Source organism: Pyrgilauda ruficollis, unplaced genomic scaffold (assembly GCF_017590135.1).
Source record: "Pyrgilauda ruficollis isolate IOZ18807 unplaced genomic scaffold, ASM1759013v1 scaffold33, whole genome shotgun sequence".
Lineage (NCBI taxonomy): Eukaryota > Metazoa > Chordata > Aves > Passeriformes > Passeridae > Pyrgilauda > Pyrgilauda ruficollis.
This window is the reverse complement of record NW_024524711.1, coordinates 5,759,341-5,780,047: the sequence shown is the minus strand read 5'-3', so window position 1 is coordinate 5,780,047 and position 20,707 is coordinate 5,759,341. Positions and strand designations below refer to the sequence as shown.

Genomic DNA, 20,707 nt, shown 5'->3' with positions numbered 1-20,707 from the left:
TGGATAAAATTGTAGGATTAGAATGATTTTATACATTGTCTGCATTAAGGCCTTCATTCATTTCACTGAACCTTAGGTGAAAAGCCAGTCAAGTTTTTACATGTATCCTACTTGAATCTCAGTCCTATGGGCACCTTTTGTCCAGACAGAAAGCAAAAGTATCTCAGGTAAGGTTAAATTTGATGTCTCTTCAAAGACCCTCAAGGAAAAATCATATCCACTTGAATACCTGAACCCAAATTAGACAGGGAATGCCTTTTTCCACTTTCATTTTACACTTCTTTAAGGCTGATGCCTTCTTTGTTTTGAAAGTTCCTTTAACTGCCCATTTCAGTTTAATCCAGCTACTGGTCATCTTCCTCTTTAAGATAATTTCAAGAAAACACCTGCTTAGATATTCCTAAGAACCCTTGTTATCCAGCCAGTTTTGCCAAGGGTTGTCCTTCAAAGTCCCCAGATATCCCCATGTTAAGGTTCTGTATTAACTGGGCACAGCTATGTAAACGTGAATGCTTCTATTTTTACCCATGGCGTTCTCAAATGTTACTTAGTTTTATGAACTCTTGAATCTGATTTTTGTTTGTTTGTTTTTGTTGTTTGTGGGGTTTTTTGTTTTTCTTTTTTTTTTTTTTGTCATGTACTAGGGCTGTATCCTGACAGTACAGTTAAAACAGTGACTTAACACTTCCCTCAAAGCAAGCAGTTGAAGCTTGACAGCTTCATAGTATTTCTTATAATTTTAAAAGAGCGCATACTGCAACTCAGAAATAGTTTGCTGTGAGCCACAAATAAAATATGCTCATAATAAGAAATCTGAGAACATCATTTTCTCTGACTGGAAAGCATGGTGATTTCCCTCTAATCTGTGTCACTCGGTAAGTTTGGGTAGTATGCAAAACTTCTCTTACGTAAGGAGAAATTATCTGACATTGCATATATTTATCAAACATGCAGGTGCAGAAGAAGACTTCAGAGCACAGAAAAAGAAAACACAGCTTTGCCTAAAGGTGCCCTTTCTTTAAACAAGAGTAAACTCTGCTTTATTTTCCTAATATTTTCAATGATCAAAAATGGTATCCTGGTATGAAACGGATCATGCAATTACTGAACACACAAAATGCCCAAAGTCATTGGGTCATAGCTGCTAAACTGATGTGTGTGGAATAACCCCTCCTCTTGCATGAGTGCAAGGCAGGATGCCCAGGGTTTGCTGCCAGTAAGTTTAAGTGATTTCTCCAATAAGTTCCTAAAGAGGTAGAGGAATAACATAAATATATGTAAGGTTTGTAATTTGAAATATAGCAAATAAATACAATGATCCAATAGCAGCTTCTATGTTGTCACACATGGAAATCATTCATACTTTTCACAGGTAAGAAATTTCATAGTTTTGAGACTTTTTGTCAACTTACATTTAAATACAGCATTGGTTTTTTGTAAAGAACTCATTTGGTTCTGAAGTATTTAGACAATTGGGTCTGTTATGAACTTTCTGCTCTTTGTTAACTCACCATGATGGGAGTTGCACACCTGAAATCAAACACTACAGAGCAGAATCAAGGTTACTTCTGGCATGCAGCAGAAACTAACACAAAAAAGAAAGGTGATTGTTATTTCCACACACTGTATTATGAAGATCCAACCACTAATATTTTTCTGTCTGCATGCTCCACAGTTGCATGAAAATAATATGGCACAGCACAAAAATTGTATCATAAAATCATTCTGAAACCTCTTCCAAGCTGTTGTCATGGCAAAGGAGTCTAATGAGAACGCTTTTAATTCAATGATGTTTCAGTGGGCCTTAAAAAATGTGTGTTAGAGCCAGATAGAAAACGTTTGTGAGTGAATTACGACCTGGCATTGTCTCTTTGTATTTTAAATACTGTTTTTCATCATAACCTCAGTACTAGGAATATTGGAGGGTGAGATCCTTCTGTTTTATACATTGTCAGAAGTAATTGCTGGACAACTTGCAGTTTAATAATGGTGAGGAAGGAATCACTCCATTGATACTCCCCCCAGTCCTTATATAGTGTGTGGAAAATGTCACCACTCTGGGAGGCTTATTCTTTGCATCTCAGAACGTGAAAGATGTAAAATTATCCTTATTTGGACTCTTTTATGGCACAACTGGAGAAATTTGAAATTACTTCTGCTTATTATTTCAATTTATGAATCATTTCAAGATAATGTCCTTGGGAAAAAAGTTAAGAGCATTAATTTTCTCTGTAATTTTCACTCTTTCTAAGGAAAAAAATAAAGAGATGATTGGTCATTCATCTGTTCAGTGTGGCGGCTGGCATCTCTGTGCCAGCAAACACAGTTAGGGAACAGATTTATTATATGAGCATTTCAGAATCAGTAATAACACTAATTAGTTTTCTCTTTTCCTGGAGAGAAACCCAAGTAACCCATCTTTGTGTCTGTGCAAAAAAAAAAAAAAAAAAGTAGTTTAAGATTCAACTGCTGGAAATAGAAATCTGAAATATTCAGATTGACAATAAAATGCTGCTTCCTAACAATGAAGGCAATATGCCACTGTAAATTTCTTAGAAGAACTGATCAGAGAAAATGAGAAATTCATCTTTACTCTCAGTTTATGGTAGCAGAATCACGGAATGGCTGAGGCTGGAAGTGACATCACAGAGGTCATTTCCAAACCCCCTGCTCTGGCAAGGCTGTCTGGATCCAGGTGCCCAGGACTCTGTCCAGACTCCACCACCTGGAGTCCTTCGGGTCCTCCTGCCCAGCTGCGTCCTGGATGGGTGTGCCCCAGCACTGATGCGTGGGGTTCTTCTTCTGCACTTCTTGTTGAATTAGCCACCTACAGAAACTGGAGAAGTTTTTTTTTTTTAAATTTCTTTATGTACAGGATGGTATTTAATTTCATAATTTGAAAGAATAATTCTTTTTTTCTGCAAATCCCATCTGCTGAGAGTGCACTGTATAGGTTTGTCAATACAGTATTAGTTCTGCTGTAACAAATGCCAAAAATGTCAGATGCCCAGTATGATTCAACAAGAGTGGTTTGAGTTTTAGAAATATTACTGCATTTTAGTACTATTCTGATATATTTTTTATTCATGCTCAAAAAATAGAACAAGTATATATTACCAGTTAACCAAATCTCTAAATTAGTTTATCATTTCATGTCATGAAGTTCAAGGCAGAACAATAATGACCAGATGGTTATGTATTGCCATGTTTTAAATGGCTTTTAATCATTAATTGGCTTATCACTATAAACAAACTGTTTACAGAAAAATGCATATTTAAAAATATAGGTTTCAATTTTTTATTATGTTAATTAGATCTCACAAAATAAGTAAATACTCCTATTACAGCTGACTCATGGTTTAATTTTTTTTAATTTCAATTTTAATTAAAATGTATCCATCAGATGGAAATTAAAGATATGCTACCCTTTCTTTTTCTTTCCAGGAGTCTGGAAGTGTTGAAGACAATACATAAAAGCTCTCATTTTAAAAGGAGAAATTTATGATTTACACCTAGTTTAAAAGTAGTGTGAGTCTTAGTCTCCTGATTTTAACAGTGTGAGAACATGTCATCCACCCTGAAACAGAAGGATGTCAGTTTTAGGTATTTTAATAAAAACAAAAATGATCAGAAGCATTCTAGATCTTAATTACTGATGTCCCCATTACTGACTGGACAGTAATTGCAAGAACAATTTCTAATCTGAATCCTAGTTGAAATGCAAGACTGCCTGGCAGTGGGAGCTGGCAATTTTTTGAGTGAGGAACAACTGTGACTCTTCCAGGTCAGTGAAAGATGAACACTAGAAGTGCATAAAGATAATCCTGTCACCAGGAAAGTGAAAAGTAAATATGAACTGAATGGGCAGCAGGACAGTTTGAAATTTAATGCATGTAAGAGCAGTGAAAACATTGAGAGGATAGGTAAGTGATGAAGAAAAAAAATTTACTGATGTAAAATTCAGTTAATCCACTTGAGAGAGAAAGCAACTTAGAAGTGTGGTAAGGGCATTATCTGTGATAACTGCATGTCAAACACTTCTCCCAGCCCTTGTGACACAGCAGTACATCTTTTCTTGACTTTCCATTGACATGTAGCCTGGCCTTGGACCAAAGAAGCTGAGTTAAATGGATGCCCTGGGAGATCATGATGAAATGAGCAATCCTGCAAAGGGTTTAATGATCAACCTGTGTGTGTGATGCAACCTTTGATTACAAAGTGAGCTGCAGGAACACATTAAATTGTAAAAGAGAAGTACAAAGATAAAAGTCTCTTTGTTATAAAGAAATGAAATTTCTTGGTGTGGTGATCTGTGCTTATGTGTATAAAACTCTCAAACGAGAAAAATATGTGTACCAAGTATTCCAGTTGCACACTAACAGGAGCAAGGACAGAGTGGTGCAGGATAGCAAAGATATTGAGTTTGTAAAAACAGTTCTATCATGCCTTAAGTGACTTAGAACGCCTGATTTCTACAATACATCAGAAGAAAAAATAGTACTGAAATAATCCTAATAAAAATGCAGGCCTTGAAAAATAATTGAGTGTGAGGAATAATATCCATAAAATAATTAACTTCACTTTATGATGAATCACAAGTTAAAACTTCCTATCTGTTCTGTCGTCTCATTTTTAAAAATAAGGATGTCAAGGAAATGGGGGAAGAGTTAAAAATTATACTGGGAATGAGAACTCAACTTAGTGTTTAGTTAATCATAGTCATAGAAATGTCGCAATTAAGAAAACTTTTAAATGGTCACAAAGGTAAGAACAGGAACATACCCATGTGGAAAGAACAACATTGTTTTGAGTGGGGACATTATTTGCTTTCTCCTAAGTTAAGACAACTTAATAAATTCTAAACAAACTCATCTACGTTGAGTCATTTATCATTTTAAGTTGCTTCCTTAGGAAAATGAGCAAAATATTTGACAGTTTCAAGATGTAAAATGTCTTGTTTTCTGACCTGTCTGACATAGTTTTTTGTTCTTTTATTTCTGCAAAGTTATAGCTAGTTGGACAAAAATGTGTGGTGAAGTCTTTTATTTATAATCTGCCATATTTCCAGTAGTGGGGCATGGCATTTAATAATATTTTTAAGGCTTCCTGGTCCTTTTTGTCCTTCTCAACTCACAAGTATTACCAAGATGTATACTAATTAGTAAAGTGACCCTTCCCCTTCATCAAAAGTAGCATGAACCTTCATTTAAGGGACATGGGGTCACAGAAGCATGGTGAGACGAGATGATAATCAGGAGCAGTGGATATGGTCATTCCATGGGGTTCTGGGTAGGGATTCCTTCCAAAATTACCCAGACCCACTCTTTGGTCTGCTGACAGTGGTAGCTTGAATGGAGGCTGCAGTATCTCTCCAGAAGTACTCATGCAATTTTAGATGCTTTTTTCCTCACAAAAACACATGGTTCCCCTCAGAGAGCACTTTGCCTTTTTTCTTTTCTTGTGTGCCTATGACATTTCTAGGGAGCTTTTAACAGCTTGAATTCTGCTTTCAGCTATCTCTGAGAAAGCCCTATTCAAAGGGGCAATTACATGTGTGGCAACTGTCTTCTCTCAGTAATTCCTAAATAGCCCACCAACAAAACTAAAAAGCATGCATGGGAACAGCATTTACCCCAATATTATTTGTGTGAAAATTGTGTAAAAAGCTACTCTTTTCTAGAAATGTCCAGAGAACAGCATTGTAGAATGTACCACTTTTTATATTTTCCCATTTAAAATGTATCTTCAGGTAAAGTGTTTCAATTGTCAAAGTGCTCTGTTGATTACTCTGGTCAGACTTTGCTGGAGAAATGTGAGATAAAGGGTACCTCCAGAGTTAAAGGGAACAGCAGTGCCTTCTAGACGAAGTATCACAGAATACTGATGCCACCAGACAGTTTGCAGGTCTCCTGCTTTTTGTACCCAAATAGTAAAATAAGTCATGCAGGCTGCTGTTTACCATGGTCATGATAAGACCCAGTGCTATCATAATCCCTGTGCATAAAGTAGTGCAGGAAAAAAAAAAAAAACAAAACAAAAAAACAAGCAGTAAAGAGAATTATAAAACTTATGAGCCATAAGGAAAAAAAAAAACAAAAACAGGTTTGTACCAAAAATACTTTAATTAAAGCTAATGGAATAACTACAGAATTTTTTTGAAAGAAAAATTAATGAAAATCTTAATTCCTAAGATAAAGCCTTCAGTAATATCATTTTTATTTGGTTTTAAACTGGAGATGTTTTTAATAGCTTCCACTAGAAGATTACATGAAATATTCCATTAAACTTGTCCTTTTAATAAATGTTTATTTTGGGGTTAGATTGCAATCTGTTAAAAAGAGCAACTCTTCCAAAACTGTCAGAGTAGATCATGCAGGAATGTGAAAGATGCAGAATATTTACTTAAGAGGAAATGGCCTAAGGAATTATTGCTAATTTTAATTAAGTTTTTTGCATACCCAATTGGTCTGCTATATCTGGATGTCCTTAGAACTACTTGTTTCCTGCAGAACACATTTCTTCATGGCTGCAGCACTACCTTCTGCTAATTCATTCACAAAGATTGCTTGTCATTTGATCTTTATTAATGAAAGAGTGGAAGGAACAATTTATTTATAGTATGGTCAAGAAAAAGTTTTTGGTGAAAAACTAATTATGTTTGATACTGTGTCTTCACTGAACTTACTACGTTCATATTTTTTTTGCTCTTTGCTGCTTGTGTATCAAATGAAATATCCTGACAATTTCTCAGTAATATCTACATGTGTTTCTTTTCCTGTAGAAAGTAGTTGGCCATTTGAGAGGCCAGCTGAGAATACTGAACCCCAGAAATTTTTTCTTCAAAGTGACCTGCATAGCCCAAGCTGCACTCAAAGACAGTTTGCTAACTGACCCATGAAGTTATGAAGGACATGAACTTGCTTAACATGCCCTGTAATAACCACTAATGGTCTATTCAGGGTAGTGAAGGCGTTCTCCCCTTGTCATCTCTTCTCTTGCATCACTGACCCTTTTTAGAAAATTACTGAGACCTAAAGATCAGTTTACTGTAAAAAACAAGTGAAAAAGGCCCAATTTTTAGCAAAAGAAATCCTGCAAACCAAGCCAAAAACCCCAACAACATCCCTCCCCAGAAAGCCCTCACCAAAACCACCTAAAACTTCTCTCTTCTCTTCCCCTTTGCTAAAGCTGTATTTCAGTCAGGATAATGATACAAAAGAACAACAGCCCAAGCTGGGCTGTTCTGTTGTGTTTTTTTCTGTACATGTGCATAGTCTGTGCAGTAAAAAATCCATAATCCAAAGAGCAACAAAACCACAGGTGCAAGGAGATTATGAGAAGTCTCTGGGTAATTACCCAAAGCATTGGTTTTGGGGTTTTCTTGTAGTCTTCATTCAATGGCTATAATTAGACAGCGTGTTTTACAAAAAGCTTTTTAATGAACTTCCCTTTCCAGTTTACCTGGCAGGTACCCAGTTTATCCCAACAGATTTCTAATTACCTCCAGTGAGTTGAAGGGAAGTGACTTGCCAAATCTACCCCCATTCTCTGAGTGGGGACCCATTTTCACTCAATGAAAATAAGTTATTTAGAGATCAAGTTTCTTAAGAACTTAAAATTCAGCAACTACAGATTCCTCCTGCTGGAGAGGAGCCTTTCCTGGAAGCCAGGAAATTGCTAGACATCTTATAGTTCCTCATAGGTTGATTGTAAGGGGTTTATTGCCTCATGGCAATCATAATTTATTTTTTTCCCAAGTGAGATGCTGTTTTGTTATGGTCTGGTACCAGCTGCCAGTGAAGGTCACTTCAGAGAACCAAGTAGAGAATAAAGTGCACAGTTCTTTGGATATGATGCTTTTGATATACTGTCTTTACTTGTTATATCCTTCTTCTTTTCTCTTTTTCTCCAAGCTTAGGTGGGAGAATCTCACTTCTTTCAAATAAATGGTTTTAACTTAGTGTTCAGAACTTGAACTGGATTATTTTTATTTGTAAAGAATGTCTGATTGATAAGAGATAGCAGTGCACAGTGAGAGGCCTTCAGATCAGAAAAAGGCAAATTAACACAAGAATTTTTGGGGTCAAAAGTATTGATTCCATGGATACGTTTGTTATGCATTAAGTTCTCTGTGTCCATGACAATGCAGCTTTTTTGGTTTTCTGCCTAAAAGATTTTGAAAAAGCCTACATCCACTTGACAGAATAACTCGACCTGCAAATTCCAGTCTTCCACAGGAGGCTTTACTTTGGGTAGAGCAGCTGCAGATTTTGGCAAACTCAGGGATGAGTCTACTCTAAATGAATCAATATAACCAGAGACACCAGCTTCATTGAAGGTGATATACCAGCATTCCACCTCAGAAAAATTAAAATCCTGTAATTATAACAAGTCATTGAACACCTCACCTCAGAAAGCATTCCACCTCAGAAAAATTAAAATCCTGTAATTATAACAAGTCATTGAAAATGCCCTTCCATGGAAGGATTTTGGTCACAGCTGTCCTGAACCCTGCAGCAGAGTTGTTATGGGCACTTATTTGTGATCAAACAACTCCGCACCATGAGCAAGAGTCTGGCTGTTGATGACCAGAAGGTGCCTTTGTGGATAGAGCAGCATTTTCATCAGCCTCTGTGCTCTCAAGAAAACTAGACACAGCACGATATCTCTACAGGGGAGGGTATTTTCATTTGAAGAAACAGCAGTTTGTGTAATGAACATTTTTTATCATGATGCAAAGCTAAGTGGCATTGATAGTGACCTGATAACATTGAAATATAACTTGCTTTTTAAATGATAAGTAAATTTAGAACCAATAAAAAGAGAAGGTGAGTCTGCTATTAGGATATTTTTTTTCTATCTGTCCCGCTGATAGCATGTTTCTTAAAAATATGCTAATGTATATAGTTCTTGCACAGTGCAGTGAAGGGTGTGTGTATTTAATGACTCCTTAACTTTAGATATATTTACGGTTTCAAAGAGTGGAAGTGTCTGGAAGCAAGTAGTTTAAAGAAACAACTCTCTCCCCCCTTCCTCTCATCCAGTTCTTTGCCCACTGCTATCCTATCTAACACATGCTGTCCATCCCAGAATAATTTCAGTTGGCATGATATGCAAAACTCATTAAAAATGAATAAGGCAGTGTCCACATATCTTCTTTTTACTTAAAGTACTTGTTAGATATTTTCCCTAAGGATGACCTGATCCATCTTAAGGTAAAGTGTTTAAACTGTGAGAGTGCTCCCTTGGTAATAAGGAATGGTAATAAGAAATCATGAAACCTGTTAGGACATTAATACAAACAATGTGTGTTAAAGCTGGGGACTAACTCTTCATACCACCAAAGTGAATGTCTGTGAGAAGAGCACTTTGAATAATACCTTTTGTCTGCTCTTCCTGGCTGCACACACTCACACTCCTTCCAGCATCCTAGCCAGTACTGGTACAAAGGTAAATATTCCCTTTAGAAAATAAAATTAGGATTATTTGTAGCACTCAGATTTTTGTCTGGACCACTGAACCAGTGTCCATTTTGGCATTCCTAAATCCAGCTAGGAACTTAATCTTGTCAAAACACCACACTAGGGCAATGCCCTCCCCTAATTTATTTTTGAAGGATACCCAAGAGCATAACCACGAAGGGAATTGTTGATCTCTGGTTGGGATGGGCAAGACACCAGGGCTGACCATGGTGTGCATCTGTATTTCAGCCTGTGTGTGGCAATCTGTGCTAGCCAGGGTGTGCTTTCCTCCCTCCGTGGGATGTGTTGGATGGCAAGCCTGCCTCCAGTGTACCCTTGCTTCTGTGCGGGCTTCTTTCATCTTTTCGTTCTAAGTAATGAGGGATCAAAAGTCTTTGAGACAAAAAAAAGGTCAGCTGAAAGAGCCTTTTTATGACTGTACTTCTCAGTTGTACAAAACCTTAAATAAATCATCTGACTTGGCATAAGAGCTCAGTGCCACGAAAGTTAATATCTGAAAAATGTATTCATGTTTCCTGAGAAGTTAAGGGTGCAGTTGTAATTTCTTTCCTTTTAGATCTAAGTCAAAAATGTCAGTACCTATCAAAGAGGTGAAGCCTGTGAAAGAAAAAAGAGAAAAAAAAGGAAAAAAAAATTGCTACAAAGTGTGTGAATACATCCAGGGACACCATCACTGACAGTCTCAAACAGGAGAGAGGTTCTGTCATACACCAAAAAGGGTATGAGAATGTCATGGAAAAGTGGTTTTTTTAATGAAAATAAGTAGAGGGAAAATGCTGAAGTAAATTTCACTATCAAACCAGAGTTTGCATATAATTTAATATTTCATTCTTTTTTATTTCCTGAGAGGAAACAGTTCAAGTTCTTCATTCCAGGCAATGGAATAAAAACAGCTTTTAGCCTAAGGTAATTACTCATTATCATAATCTTCACAAGAACTTCCTCAGACGGACATGAGTGTACCTGGGGATCTTTAATCAAATTGAATGGATATTTTCCTTTTGCTAATTAAAGCTAGGAAGTTTGGTGTGAAATAAATTAGCAAAATCTGGTTGTTCTATGAAATGTTAATACAGTACTAGTACATCTCAGTCTAATTGAAACCCAGTATGTCATACATCATAATGATTCTCTAGAAATGCACATGGAAGAAGAATAACATTTTGAGGACTATAAAGTATTATATTTCATTTAGGATGAGGAAACTCATGCTGATACTGCAGAAGGCCGTGTATCACTACCTGTTTTAAATAAATGTCAAAAATATTTGTGTTTCATAAAACACTATCAAAAAATCCATGAAATTATATTTACTCATTGTGGTTATATACAACATAGATTTCCCAGGAGCAAGAGAGATTTCAGTGCAGCTGCAGTTTCTTCTCCCAGAGCCACTGGCCTCAAAGTCAATGCATGTACTGGATGCCAAATGTTTTAGGACTTTCTCCACTACAGGTCAGCCACAAATTCAGTGAATATGGGTGTCTGGTTCAGCTGTTCAATTTCATATTTTTTTCAAATTTTCTACTGTTCAAATGTTTAGACTAACATATCTGAATCCATGCATCTGGAAACTCAGCTTAGTTGTACCTCTGCTTTTTCTCTGGTACATTTTTTTGCCATTTATTACATACAGCATTCTTAGCTTTAGACAATAGTTTCATTTCAGAAACTTAAGCATCAAGATTAATTAGGCATAAGGCATTTTTTGTTTTAATATTATAATTATTGTCTCCACAGAAGGCTGTGTAAATTTTAGTCCACCTGGAAGGATAGGTATATCTTAGTAAAATCAATTCGGCTGATAAGATTAACATTGGGTTGTTTAATTCATGCTGTACTAATGTTATGGTGAACCAAACCCTGACAAGACACATTCTTTAAAAATCTAGCTAAGGTTTTAATGTAGCAGAAGCAGTTCAATGGAGATTGAGATTAAATCTGTGAGTTGTCCTATTGATATTAGTAAAACCGTATACCAGCACATGGAGAATATTCTTAAATAATTTTCATGGATAAAATCTGTAAAACAATATATGATCATGTGTAAGGTATACAACCACCTATCAACAAGGACTGCATTTAAGATCTTAAAAATGCAAAATCCTACACAATATCTTCATTAATTATTCTTAAGATATGAGCTCTCACATATGGCATAACTAGTCAGGAGAGATTGACTCAGTTGCAGGTATGAGCGTAACATGTTACTTTGGCAGTATTTGAACATGTAGCTCTAAAGGATTTGGAAATCTGCTGCATCATGTTTATTTTAAAAGCACACCCTGTCTGAGGAGAAATCTTTATTTTCAACTCTAGCAATCTGTCCTTTCTTCATTAAGGCCACAGGAATGACGCAGCCTCATTGATGCTCTGCAACTGTTCCTTTGCTGGAGTGTAATTCCTGTGCAGTTCCTTCTCACCTCTGCTCCTCCACATAGATACTTGACATTCAGACTGTGTGACTGTCCTCCTATAGAGGATTTGGGCATGGAAATACATAAAGCTCTAAAATTAGGCCATGATGTTCAAATTCCCAGAGATAAGGCAGTAGATTTCGACTAGTATATGAAACAGAAATTGAGCCTAGTTTCAATTTAATTGCCTAATTTCAGTGCTGAATGAAAAAATAGTGGCAGAATGAGATTAGAAATGTCCTTTGACTGCCTGGTATTTTACAGTTTTCCAGTAGTTAATATTCAAAGCAGGATATTTCTTTTGTCACTGTTTAATAAGTGGATTTTTCCTGCTAATGTGGCTGTGGTTCTCATACACCTTTGAAAATTATAAGCATGCTCATGACAGCATAGAAATATATACTGTCAACATTCAGGTACCAGAAGAAATTCCAACAAGTTTAGTAAATCATCCATCATCATAAGGCACAAGGAACTGTGATTGAGGAAGTGGTGAATACTGCAAAGATTGTGAGTGTCATCTGGCTCACTCTTTATTTTGAGTTCCAGTTAAACAATTGTCACAATATGTTCCGAAAGTGGTGAATTGCTACTAAAGATCAAAGAGATGAGTAATAGCAGAGGATCTGAAACCTTAAACTGTAAAAGCAAAATGCTATGGCTAAGAAATTACTCTTCATATAATAAGGCATCTAGACTAGGCCTAATTAAACTTGCACATTTCTTTGAGGAAATCAGATTTTAAATTTTCCTTTACCTCAATGAATGTGCAATAACTAAAACCAACATAAATTTCTATGTTTTTGACTAAGCAATTATCTGTACATAGACAACCCATATATCACGGACATTAAAGATACTGTTTCCATTGCAAATCCTGACACTTTCCTGAGGCTTTCAGATTATGGAATTTCCTTCTATTTTGGAGTACATTCCCTGGGCAATACTTTTGGTATTGAACTGTGAACACTTACTGAACTGAACAATACATTCCTTCTAAGATCAGGGAAATCTATCATTGTTTATACGTGGTTTGGTCTTCTAGTTCAATATGTCACCAAGAGAAGACTTCAGTTTTTCAGCATAAGAACTTCAGGTCAGTAAACAGACTGAGTAAAAAGTAAATTGAAAGTTTACTTTGAACATTCTTAAGGAATAGCTTCAGTCACTCATCCAGTAGAGGGAACTCTAATACAGTACATGGCAGGTGACCTGGGACTGCAGGAGAGTTGGATCACAAATACAAGGCAAATGTAAAATGTATTTATGCTATATATCATGTGTAAAGGAAAGTACCTACCTCATATGTGCCATTATTTTTTTAATTAATTTATTCCAGATTGTTTCTTTCCTTTCCTTCTTTTTCTTGTATTCTGTGGTAAGAGTTCATATATGTCTGCCAGATTTAAGGGATGAATTGCCAATGACACTGTCACATTCTAATAGTTCATAAATATTACAGATCATGTACCATTGATCATTTAGTTGAAATTTGGCTGGAAGAAAAAAAAATAATTTCACTTTCTAAGATGCCACAATTATGTGTCAAAGTGGCAGATAGTAGTCTCTCTGGGAATGACTGGCACACATCCTTTGGAGGAGAAAAGAGCAGTTTGAAACACTAAAACACAGTAGTCACCAAAAAAGCCCAATATTGTAATAAGCTACCTATCTATAGAAAATCCCAAAAAATTAATTCATTCACTTTGTTTTTCTCTTTTTTTTTTTTTTTTTTTTTGACCTTTATCACCTGAATATGCTTTCAGCTGGTGTATCACTGTTTCATTGTTTTTAAGGCTTGGTGTCTTCACTCAGTCATCATTCTGTCATTTACTGCTTTCTTCTTGTAGTTGTTGTTGCTGTTGCTGTCCTTAGAGACAAAATGTCACCACCTTGGTTGATCACTAAATAGGCTTCTTAGGGAAAATTGTTTCTTGTTTCTTCCAAACTGGTAGAAGTCAGAAATAGATGTAATATTTCTCTGTTGCAATTTGAACTTAGATCCTTTCCAGGTCTGTCTTCTCCAAAGAGCCTTAGTTCTTCTACACTACATTGAGATATTTTGTTATTTCTACACATTGAGGTATTCTGTGGTCTTCTATAAAAGATAAAGAAAAGTTTAAAAAATGCAAAACCTGAACATCATTGAACATTTTTCAAAGCTTTTTCAAAATATGTTCACCTAGGGTAGGGTATTCAATATTAAGATCTCACATGGAAAGGGATTGAATCATATGGTTTTAGCAAGTATATGTTCTTATAGAAAGGAAAAATATCCCAGCACATATGATGTGTTGGCATTTCCAGTGGCAGCATTTCAGATCCTGTGCACAGCTGTGAAACCGAGCAAAAGCCTAACCCAGCATCTGCTGTGGACTTGACAAGTGCCTCAGCTGTGGCCTCTTCTCTGCTTGCATGCATTTCCAGAATTAAAGTTGCTGAAGGACAGACTTATTAGCTAACTAATCTGCCTTTTCCATTAAGTGCCCTAACTATTGTCATTTTCAGATAAAACAACTTACCACTGTATTTAAGTAGTAGCTTTTTTTGAGCAGGAATCATTATGGGTCATCCTGAAATGATTGTTAATAAAGGAAGTTTCAGGAAATCGAGTTTATTTTGGTTGTATACCTACAAAAAGGTATTAGCTCAGTTGGTTAGAACATCATGTCAGTAATGCCAGTTGTGTGGGTTCTGTCTCTGTTTGGGAGCCTTACTTTAGAGTTGGACCCAACTACCTTTGTAGGTCCCTTCCAACTCAGAATATTCTGTGATTTAGAGAACAGTTTGATCTTTAATACTGTTAAAGTCAATACAAAGCTATTTTTTAGCTTCTGCAGAACAAAGAGGCAAAAAATTGCAGGAAAATTGCAGGAATATTTACAATTTCGCCAGTAATATTTTGTTGTTGCAGGGGAATTTATATTCTAGAAAAGTAGAACCAAATTAAATGTATATATGATATTATATGATATCTAATATTTCTCATTACTCAAATCTTTTGTTGCATCCCTAGGAATACGTCTAAAATGCTAATTCTAAGCTGTAGCACAAAACCTAGGAGAACATGAAACCATGCATTCCAGAGATCAATTCAGAATGTCCTTAGGATTCCAGAAATAAGGAGGAATTAACTTCATGTTTACCTTTTAATTCATGGTCACTCTTGAGTATGTATTAATATCCAGATACAGAAAAAGATATCTCTGAATCTCCAGGCTGTGTGCCTGCATAAATTCCCTGTTCAGTGTTTTGTATTAGCTTCCTGTAGAGTATCCTCCTATGCAATGTATCCTGCATTAAATATGCTAAATGCATCAAATCTTCCTCAAAATGTGTCTAAACACAATTGGGAGAAATAGGTGCCTCAATTCATCAGAATTCTGCAGTGGTGTCAGACTTGAGAACATCACTTGGCCTCTCTGAATGATTATACTAATGCCAGATATTTCATTATATACATTACATGTCTAAATGAGGCATAAACTGGACAGCCAGAATATGCCTCTTGTTCAGGATACTTGTGCCATATGTTACTTTCAGGCTGGGTTTTCTATTCTCTGGCCATTCAGCATGGCACTGCAGGATAGCTTGCTTTGTTTAGGAAAACAGTTTCAAAAATAGAAAACTGTAAATGCATATTTATCCACCCAAACAATCTGAAAGCATGAGTCTTGACAGATAGCTCTTGCTGCTGAAGTGCAAATGCTAGATGATAATACTTATAGAACCTCGACACCATCTCTTGTGTGTGTTTACTTTTCTACTGTTTTACTTTTCAGAACAGTTTTTACTGATTTATTTTGCCCTCTGTTTTCTGATCTATATCTAGAGGCAATTAACAAGTGCCAAACATCTCCATAGGATTATTTTGATCAAATAAACAGGTTTGTTCTGCTGGAATAGGACTACCTTGAATTCAGTCCCTTCTTCAAGATGCTGTGCACTGTAAATGCTGATTGGTATTGACAGAGGTAAAAGGTACAAAGACTACTTTTCACTAATTGTTTAAAAGTGGATTATTCTCTGTAAGGATATTGCTATAATGATGCAAAATTGCTTGTGTGACTCTTGCCTTTTCAGAACATTTCCCTTTTCTTGGCATTTACACCAATTGAATAGAAAGGTTTTTTCTTTGTTTGTTTTGTTGGGGTTTTTTGTTGTTGTTTTTGGGGTGGATTTTTTTTTTTTTTGTTTTGGTTTTGTTTGGTTTTGGTTTGGTTTGTTGTTTTTTGGGTTTTTTTTGTTCTGAGATAAATGCTTCTCTGTATACACAGTGCAAAGCAGGTCTGTGCAAATTGATTGTCAGTTCATGTTCTAGTTTTCCTGATACTGCTGGCATCTAAAATATTTCTCTTTTAGCATGTTTGAAATTGATCTGGATTGTTAATACATTACTCTAAGTGATGGAATGGATAATAATTTCCTAAAGTAAATGCAGGACATATCATACAATATTAAATAAAATGTGTAGAGGGACACATGTATAAGACAGGAAGGTAATTTGATCCCTGTTAAATTATTTAGAACACATTTCCATTTAAGTAAGGAGCTAATGATAAGCAACCAGGTGAAGATTTGCACATTGACTTATGGATTTGTATTAAAGATTTCACATGGCTGATTACATTTCAGCAAGTTTGCAGAGTTTCTCTTGTAAACAGACCATTTTATATTCTTTACATTGAAATGACAGTTGGTGTTTAGGTTTCCAGAGCAAACATGTGTAACAGGACAGATGTAAAAGGGCAAAAGGACAGTTACTAAAATATTAGATATATTTTTTTAATTGGTAGTACTTCTGTCATATACAGTGCTAGCAGAACCTCAGGAATGATAGATTTCTTTAATGATTTTTTTCAGGACATCAATATGCTTTATATGAAGAAAACATTGAGATTTTTAAAAAATTTTTACAATCTTGAGTTGTTTAGAACGTTATTAATTAGCAGATTGTACTACACCTAATATGCAATGATTGCAAAATGATACAGACAGTAGGATGGCTGGACCTGATTTATTGGAAAATATTCAATAAGCTTTTTTAAAGCTGATACTCTTAGCAGGTTTGTCGCTGAAGCCAAAACTAAATCCAATGTATTAATCTACATTATCATCTTTTATTAAATGTATCATGACTAGCTTGAAGGGTTTTATTTTCTAGATTGTATTTGTATCATAATATTCATTGAATGTTCTGCATCAATAGATAACTGATGCCGACCAAAGAACAGGTCTACAATTTTCTTCCTTTTGAAATGCAAGATGACAGAGAAACCAAGTGCTCTTCTGGTCTCACACCTTGGTGGCTGCAGTACCTAAACTTGACTGAGTGAATTTCCTGATTAAGTTCACTTAATCAGTTCTGCCTGTGGTTTGCTGACATCACTTGGAGAATGCAGATGAGGTTTTCCAAGCAGCAGCTCAAAAGCAGCCCTTGGTGTTTGGTATCCATTTGCAGCCATTCTTAATTTTCACTTCGAATGCTCCTCTACACAACGTGAGCCAGAAATGCACTAAAACTGCAAGGTAAATTTGTAGAGCTTGTGATGCCTTGAGCAATGCACCTGCTCAAAAAGAAAATCCAGTGGATATATCTGCTCCCTTCGGCCCTTAAAGAAAGGCACCATAGCCCCAAGATCAGTGCGTCTAGAACTCTGCAATTGCAACTGATGGGGAAGGCATTAGCATGATGTTCCAGGATCTCTAGCTGATTTCAAATCTATGTCTTTAATCGTTAGTGTAAAATTATTTTCTTCCATGTGCAATGGGATTACTCTTTTGAATAACAGATGAGAGAGAATTCAGTAACCTTTAATCTCTGCCAGCTGGTTCAACCAAGAAGCCTAAAGAGGTGTGCAAATTTCCTATATATAAAAGAAGAAGAAAAAAAAAATCAGCATTTGATTAATGAATTGTGAAAGCCAAAAGGGCATTTGTAAAAATAGCTGATTACGTTCACTTTATCTGCTTGCCAGTCTGCTTGTTCCCAAATGTTTGCTTCATGGAAGATGATAAATACACAGTGAATTTTCTAGACATGCATGTGCAGACTTGTGCCTTAGCAGAAGACAAAAATATGCATATAAAAGATTCAAATTTTTCATTTTTCCATTTCTGACCTTAAATGTTTACTATGTTCAGCCTCAGCATAATTATATAGTAGAGAGGGATTTATTTAATTTCATTTTTCACCTTTAGAGATCATATACAGGTAGTGCTGGATACATCTCTCCCAGGTACTTATGTGGTTCCATTGTTGGTTCCATTGTTGTGTTATCCAGGTATTTCACAATTTTGAGTCTGTAAATTTGTGGCACCTTTGCAAGAAAGAAAATGTAACTGGACCCATTATTCAACTAGGAATTTAGGCACACCATTAGGGAATGGTAAAGGAAATAATAGTTAGTGGATCTAGCATGCTTCAAAATGCTTTTCTCCCTTTTCAGGAAATTTTTGAAGTGACTTTTAAATTCAGGTAAAATGGAAACTCTTTTATATCCAGTCTATCTAGTCTAGCCAGATCTCTAATGCAGAATAAGATTACTCTCACCTATGTTTGGACTTTTATAAAGCAAATTTTGCACTTGAACTAGTAGCTAAACTCCTGTTGTAGGCCCTCAGTAGGAACTGGGTGATGAGGTCATAAATCATCTTATTAACTACACAGGGAGTCTGGATAACTAGCTGAGATATCTACAGAGAAGATGACTAATTAAGCTAAATTTAACTTAAAGCAACTAGATAACTTGGTCAAGACCACAGAAGAGCAGAACAGGAAGCTGAAGTATTTCACCATTCCTAGGCCTGTGTCCTGACCTCTGGCACAATCTGTCTTTCCATGACCTTGATTACATCCTTATCTTCCAGTCTTAGCACTTGTCACTGTACAGCCACAAATTATACAGTGAAATTCATCCCACTGAACTTCCAATGCCTATGATGTGGTCACCAATACAAGTGCTACTCAATTTAGGCTCTGCCTATTAAAAATGTATTGTTGAGTTACTTATTCCACTGACTATCAGTGGAGATTAGAGGATTATCTCGAAAGTGAATGTTGACATGGTCTCATTGTCAAAGAGTGTGAGTTTTGTAGCCATAAACTGTTTATTTCAGAAAGAACAGATGAAGGCAACTGAGAAATCAGATATTTGGAAAAAAAAACAAAAAAACAAAAACACCCTAATTAATTTCCAATATTTGAAAAAAATTGAGCAGGAGTCTCATAGCATGATTTTATTCAGCTTTCTATTGATGCCATTGTTTGGCATTTGATCCCCTTCTTTCTTCCTGAGAACAGTAGTTGCTGTGAAAAAGCATTTATGTGTAGATTTTATACATATATATACTTTCAGACTGCATTCTTGTTTTCCTCAATCTCTTAGAGGTCACAAGTTCTGTTCATTAAGTATAATTGAAGCACTGGGATGAATTGACAACAGGTCCTATATTCCTGATGTAACTTGAAAGAAGTAGAACTTCATGTCATTCACTTGACAAGATTATCCTAATTTATCCAATATGATTAGGGCCTGTAGCATACAGAATGTTTTCTACTTTCTGGACCAGAATTTTTTACTTCATGCTCTGTTCTTTGAAAGTTACGTCTACATAAACCTGATAGGCAGGTAGATTGTATAGATTTTGTGCTCCTGTCTAGTTAGAGAATCTGCTCAAGGTGATTGCAAGTATTTTTTTTTACTTTATATGTTGTTCTATAAAAGATATTTGAAGTCTTGACACAAGAGATTTTTGTTGTATTTCATGAAGGACCTTAGGTCTACCAAGGTGATGAATTGTGTGATTTGGAATATCTCTGGGAAGCCTCTGGTTTGCTGAGATTTACAACTTAGTGAATGTTGGTCTTGTACAGTGACTCAAAGAACATATAAATCAACTAAGAGATTTTGGGATGAGTATCCTTTTCATTCATTCAAGCCCTGGAAAGAGTAAAATTCTTTCTCTGCATCCCATTTCTATAATCTCTGAGTCTCACTGCAAATTCTGAAGCTTAGAAATGTTAAGATGTGGCCTTCTTTTTTATTTCAGACTGTATTTTTTCCCCCTCTGTAAAGAGCATAACAAAGACAGCTCATAAAGGTTCTGGAGATATTTTTAAAGTTTGAAAGGGACAAGGCAGAAAACAGTGATAAGTGGAGTGATTATCTGCACCTGAGGTTTCTATTGAGTACTTAGTTATCACCCCTTCTCTCTTTGCCCTGTGAAGTCAGTGAAATCACTCAGCTGAGTAATAGTGTAAACTTTCAGAAAAACAGATATCAATAGGACAGAGATTACAATGAACTCAGATAAGTCATAATATCAGTGAGTAGAAATGAAAGAATATTAATTGCAAAGAAAACAAAAAAACTAAAGAGAGAATATTTAAAACGACAGAAGAGTTAACAAGGAAAGAAAGGGATTGGGCATGGTGATTATTTTGCTCATTTTGAGAATAATTCTAATGCTCATTATCAAATATCTATTTTATAAAGAAAATTTTAAAAATGGAATTTGCAAGCTGTACTGTAATATTTATATTCAAAGCCTTAGGATTTCCCTTTTCTTTGTACTTTTTCTTGTCACTTGCTGATGAAGACGCAGAGTATCTGTGTTTCTAATGAATACAACTGTCAGAATAATGTGGCTGTACAAGCAATTTCATCTGTGTTATGAAGAAAGGTGCACACATGTTGAGTGCATGTAGAAAGGGCAGGAAGGAATTCACAACTCTGGTCATAAGCAGAAGCTCCATAATAAGGAGTTGATAGTGCTAATGGTTTTGCTAGCCACTAAATGTGAACT

At 35.8% G+C, this 20,707-nt stretch overlaps 1 protein-coding gene across 1 annotated transcript in view; it reads left to right on the top strand.

Annotated features, from left to right (window-relative positions):
* The window catches only part of MAGI2 (membrane associated guanylate kinase, WW and PDZ domain containing 2), a 705,159-nt gene that overhangs the window by 237,272 nt on the left and 447,180 nt on the right, over window positions 1-20,707 (top strand). The gene's annotated exons all lie outside the window — the stretch shown is intronic.